Source organism: Sphaerodactylus townsendi, linkage group LG01, assembly GCF_021028975.2.
Source record: "Sphaerodactylus townsendi isolate TG3544 linkage group LG01, MPM_Stown_v2.3, whole genome shotgun sequence".
In the NCBI taxonomy this organism is placed as follows: domain Eukaryota; kingdom Metazoa; phylum Chordata; class Lepidosauria; order Squamata; family Sphaerodactylidae; genus Sphaerodactylus; species Sphaerodactylus townsendi.
This window is the reverse complement of record NC_059425.1, coordinates 6,662,670-6,668,669: the sequence shown is the minus strand read 5'-3', so window position 1 is coordinate 6,668,669 and position 6,000 is coordinate 6,662,670. Positions and strand designations below refer to the sequence as shown.

Sequence of the window (6,000 nt, the reverse complement as noted above, 5' to 3'; positions counted from 1 at the left end):
CCAGAGATGGCAACCTAGACACTCCTCTTTCGTTGCCGTGAATCATAAAGTGGCTACCTTCCCCCCACCCCCTTGCTTAGAGGAAGATATTGTTTGCAAGCTACCTAGGATGACCAACTACCTAGGATTACCAACTGTTGGTAACTGTTACTACCTAGGATTACCAACTGTCAGTAGAAAAAAAGATCCTGTCCTTTAACTAATGGGCATGCCAACATCCAGTTTGTGGCTGGAGATCTCCTGGGATTACTGCTGCTCTCCAAGCAACAGAAATCAATTTATGCGGAGAAAATGGCCACTTTGGAGGTTGGACTCTATATGTCATTATACCTTGCTGAGGTCCCTTCAACTCCGCCCTCCTCAGGTCCTATCTCCAAAATCACGAGGCATTTCTGAACCCAGAGCATACAGCTCTACCAGTGTGATGTTATTTACCTTAAGAACATAAGAACATAAGAACAAGCCAGCTGGATCAGACCAGAGTACATCTAGTCCAGACTCTGATATTCGCAGTGGCCCACCAGGTGCCTTTGGGAGCTCACAGGCAGGAGGTGAAAGCAATGGCCTGGTGCTGCTGCTGCTCCCGAGCACCTGGTCTGCTAAGGCATTTGCAATCTGAGATCAAGGAGGATCAAGATTGGTAGCCATAGATCGACTTCTTCTCCATAAATCTATCCAAGCCCCTTTTAAAGCTATCCAGGTTAGTGGCCATCACCCCTTCCTGTGGCATCATATTCCAAACACCAATCACACGTTGTGTGAAGAAGGGTTCCTTTAATTAGTCCTAATTCTTCCCCCCAGCATTTTCAATGAATGCCCCCTGGTTCTATGGTTCTACCTTCGTATCATGAAAAGCTTCTGCATTTCCACCCAGACAGTCCCTATTAATGAGACAGGATATTTTTCTGTAGGCCTCTTGGCAATCTCTAAGAATGCCACGAGTTTGGGGACAACCCCCCCTCCCCCAAAAAAACAACAACAACAGGGTTCTGGAAAATGCACAGACCACAGAATTCATAAAGGGGGGAAAAATCTGACCTTCTATAAATGGATTTTGTTTTTTTCCAATGCGCTTTCCTCCCCGCCCCCAAAGATGGCTCTTTCCCTCCCTTTCTCCTTCCCACTCCACCCTCGCTGCTCAGCATTACTCTGTGCCACATACAATGAGTTCAATTATTCAGCCTACAAGGAGAATTCTCTCTTTCGGAACATTCCGGTCCTCGCTCGGAGACTGCAGTAGAAACAGGCAAACTAAGCTGCCTGGTCCTTTCCTTTCCTCTTTCGGCAACATTTCCATGGCTTCTCCACCTGCTCCTTTTTTACACCTGGCCTCGCTCTGCTTGCATCATCTCCTAGTTCCTCTGTCCCTCAGAGAGGTCCCTGGCCTCCCGTTGCTAAGCAACCGCCTCCCCAGCTGCATTCTAGCATCCTGTTTGTTCCTCTACCTGCGCCAAGGCGAGTGGAAGGTGAGGTGTTCCTGCCTTTAGACAGAGACATGTGGGTCAGGTCATGCCGAATGGGGTAAAATTTGGAGATGCTATAGTGTGGTGGTGTGGGTAAACACGTAGGATCGGCCTGGATTCAGATCTGCGCTTGGTGACTTCATTTTATTTACACCCCACTATTTTTCCCATGGGGGGACTCAAAGCAATATTTACTATTGTCCTTTCCTTCCTCACAAAACACTGTGAAGTCGATTAGGTTGAGAGTACGTGACTGACCTAAAGCCGCTCCGAGAGTATCAGTGGCAAAGTAGGGAATTTGAACTCTAGCCTCCCAGAATCTAGTTCGACACCCTATCCATTACACTTCATTAGCTGCCTATCAATTTTGGGTCACTCAGACTAGTCTACTTCGCAAGGTTGGTGAGTGCATGAAGCCAGGTCTGATAGCTATTTCATTTCCAGAGGGGTACAAGGAAGAAGAAGAAGAAGAGTATGGATTTATATCCCCCCTTTCTCTCCTGCAGGAGACTCAAAGGGGCTGACAATCTCCTTGCCCTTCCCCCCTCACAACAAACACTCTGTGAGGTAGGTGGGGCTGAGAGAGCTCCGAGAAGCTGTGACTAGCCCAAGGTCACCCAGCTGGTGTGTGTGGGAGTGTACAGGCTAATCTGAATTCCCCAGATAAGCCTCCACAGCTCAGGCGGCAGAGCTGGGAATCAAACCCGGTTCCTTCAGATTAGATACACGAGCTCTTAACCTCCTACGCCACTGCTGAGTTTGGATTTGTACCCTGCTTTTCTCTCCTGTAAGAAATTCAAGGTGGCTTGCAAACTCCTTTCCCTTCCTCTGCCTACAACAGACCCCACGTGAGTAGGAGGGGCTGAGAGAGTTCTGAGAGAACTGTGACTAGCCCAAGGTCACCCAGCAGGCTTCATGTGGAGGAGCAAGGAAACAAACCCAGTTCGCTAGCTAAGAATCTGCTCCTCACGTGGAGGAGTGGGGAATCAATCCCAGTTCTCCAGACCCACCGCTCTTAACCACTACACCATGCTGCCTCTCTTGTTGTTTTTTATTATGATGATGATGATGAAACGGTCTTGGCTGTTTATTGAGTCACTCTTTTAGTGCTTATGATGGTGTTTAAAATCTTTTGGTTTTCGTTTTCTGTGGGGGCACTCGGCCCCTGTCATGTATTTGGCTTCGTGCTGGTGTCTGCCCAAAGGTGGGGCAGACATTTTAGAAACAAACACCATAAATGAAAGGAGTCATTCCAGAGGTGGGATCCAGCAGGTTCTCACAGGTTCCCGAGAGTAGGTTACTAATTATTGGTGTGTGCCGAGAGGGTAATTGGTGATTTTGCCACGTGATTTTGGCCTTAGTTACGCCCCTCCTCTCAGCAGTAGCGCGCAGAACTTGAAGCAGTCTAGCAGGAGGTGCACCGGCGTGTGTGGCAGCCTGCGCCTGCGTGCATTCGTTTCCCGCCCAAGGATCGGCGCAGCGGCTGCGTCCTTGCCACAGCCCCGCCCAGGAATGCCCTGCCCCCGGAATGCCCGGCCACACCCCCGTCGTGCCTTGCCTAGCCCCATTGGCGCTACGCCACAGTTTGAATCCCACCACCATGGGAACCTGTGACTAACATTTGTGGATCCCACCACTGAGTCACTCTGGTTTAGCAGCACTGGTGTGAATGAGTCTGCGGGGCAGGGGGGAGGAAATAGAACAAAGTGAAAAGACAGAAATTCGTAACGGAATGCAGAAAATGAATGGGAGAAATTCATTTATCTCCAAAAAACAACCTCTCTAGGACTTGAGGTCCCCCAATGAAACCAGGTGGGTTCGGGTCTTTGTGCAACCCTCGGCAGGAACAAATATTGGGGTTCACATCCCAGGCGCCACGATTTCTGGATAATTTAATGTGTTTTCCTCCTGGCAAGACTCTTTATTCATTCATTCATTCATTCATTCATTCATTCATTCATTCATTCATTCATTCATTCATTCATTCATTCATTGTTTGGACTTTTATAACGCCCTATCCCCGAGGGGCTCTGGGCGGTGTACAGCATAAAATATAATTATAAATAGATTACTAAAACCTTTAAAACAGCGATAACAATAATAATAATAATAGAGGCGTCCAGCCAACCCCGTTTTTAAAATTCTCCCCGGGGGAGGGGGGGGCGAGTCCCAATAGATGATAGGCCCAGATGTAAAGAGCCAACTGGGGGGGGGACCATTTCAGCGGCTGGTCCCTCCAAAGGCCCAGCGGAACTTCTATCTTTAACAGGCATGACAGATAGAAGTCTGTCCTGCAGTTTTGCTTTAACTGTTGTGTTTCTGCTTGCTACACGCAGGGTCCCTGCTCGCGTGGGGACCGTGGGTTTACCTTAGATCAAATCCAAGGCCCTGAAACAAAGGATGTCGCATCTTAGTCCTGGCTGTGTCAAGGCTGAAAATAACCCGAAGGAAGGCAGGGGTGGGGGCGGAGCAGGCAAAATGGTCTTCTGGGACGGATCCTGGCAACCCCGGGACCAAACAATTTCTTTTAGTTCTTGTTGCCTGCATCTGTCTCTGGGGACCAACAAGGTATCGAAGGGAGGGAACACACCACACTCTGCTTTGCCTTTCGAAGTCACGGTCCGCATTTGTTTTTCATCCGGTGAGTTGCTTTGATCTTATATGATTTTTTTAAAAAAATTCTTTTCTGAAATGGCTGCACATTTGCTGGGGGACTGTGTCTGTGGTTACTGGTCACGATGGCTGGTTTCATCGTGGTGGAGCGGCTAAGCCGGTGTGTTGTGGTTGAGAACGGTAGACTCCAATCTGGAGAAGCGGGTTTGATTCCCCACTTCTCCCCATGAGTGGTGGACTCTAAAGCAGGGGTCTTCAAACTATGGCCCTCCAGATGTTCATGGACTACAATTCCCATCAGCCCCTGCCAGCATGGCCAAGTGGTAGGACTCATGGGAATTGTAGTCTATGAACATCTGGAGGGCCATAGTTTGAAGACCCCTGCTCTAAAGGTTTGTTTGCCTGCTCCTCCACATGAAGCCTCCTAGAGTCCTGGGTGACCTTAAGCTAGTTGTAGTTCTCTCAGGACTCTCTCAGCCCCACCTACCTAACAAGTTGTCTGTTTGGACAGAAGAAGGGAAGGTGATTGTGAGCCACTATGAGACTCCTAAAGGGAGAGAAAAGCTGGATATAAAAAATCAAACCTTCTTCATAGAATGAAGTTTTTAATGCTGCTTTTAGCAATGATTATTCAACGGAGCCTCCATGAACTGAGGCAATCTATCAGATGCTGGAGGAAGTGGACAAAACTAGAAGGGTAGTGCCATCATGTTCTGCTTGTGGGACTTCTGGAAGTCATCTCGGGAAAATGATGCTGGCAGGAGGAACATTTGGAGTGATCTTGTGGTGCCCTTCCTCTTTTCTCATACATTTGGGGTTTGTTCAATCATAGGCTGGATTGGGACAGACTTCTCATATAGAGAGTGCCCAGCAAAGAATGAAGAGCAGCTGCGTGATGCTTAAGCCGCTGTGAAGAGCTCATCTCTTCCTGGCTATCAGCTGTCATAGATAAATGGAACTTCCATTTTGAAAAGCAGTCTATTGCTGTCCGAGGGTGGATCTCTTTTTGTGTGAGTCGCTTTACCAATAATACACACTACTCAATTGCAGGGGTAATAAATTGGCCGTAGCCATTTTATTGAGCAGAAGCATGAGGCTAAGCATGGATCTGGGTCTGGTCATATAGGTGACGTGCGACAGCTCAGCGGGGCGGATGCCTCGTCCTGAGCTTCGTTCCGTTGTGGGGCTCTGCCGGGTGGACGCTCCTGGCCAGAGATGTTCCCCTTCGGCCCGGTTCGACAGGGGCGGTCGCCTCTTGCTGCTGTTGCCGTTCCCAAGGGGAAGGCATAGCTCCCTAGCTCCCTTCCCTTCCCCTTCCCTTCCAGAGCCATACCCATGTGTCAAACCGCCAATCATCAGGGCTATGACAAAATAAGCATGCATCAACATAAAAAGTTTAGGGAGAGGTGGGTGGGCAAATCGTAAGCCGACGAGCACATGGCCCGAGACAAAGGAGGGGAAGCCACTTTAAAGTCTCGCTCGCCCCTCCTTTCCTCCGGTGATGCTAGCCCTTCTCTAGCATGGCTCCTTCTCCCTTCTGCCCCTCCTTTAATGGGGGGGGGCATCACTGGCCTCGCTGTTCCCCATCCCCTGCAGCAATCACGCCTCGTGGTGATTCACAAGCGCCTTTCTGAGTATCAAAACTTGGGGGAGGGAAATTGTATTTACATATTTATAGCCTTCTGTTCTCCTAAATGGGGACCCCAATGGCTTAGAGGATTTTCTCACCCCTTCTATTCTATCCTCCCAACATCAGTGTGAGATAGGTTAAGCTGGGGCAGAATGGCTGGCCAAAGCTCACCCAGTGAGCCTCTGTGGCAGGGTGGAGATTCAAACCCAGGTCTCTGGGATCTGACTCGGGGACATCTAGATGACCATTCAGTGGCCCCTTGCATCTGATCAAGCAAAGGAAATAACTTCCATT

At 49.2% G+C, this 6,000-nt stretch overlaps 1 protein-coding gene across 1 annotated transcript in view; it reads left to right on the top strand.

The window, feature by feature from the left end:
- The first annotated feature begins 4,009 nt into the window (after positions 1-4,009).
- S100A5 (S100 calcium binding protein A5) overlaps positions 4,010-6,000 on the top strand; it is a 32,450-nt gene continuing 30,459 nt past the window's right edge. The window contains exon 1 of the mRNA XM_048510122.1: positions 4,010-4,104. The gene's annotated coding sequence lies outside the window, so the exon portion shown is untranslated. The remainder of the gene's footprint in view (positions 4,105-6,000) is intronic.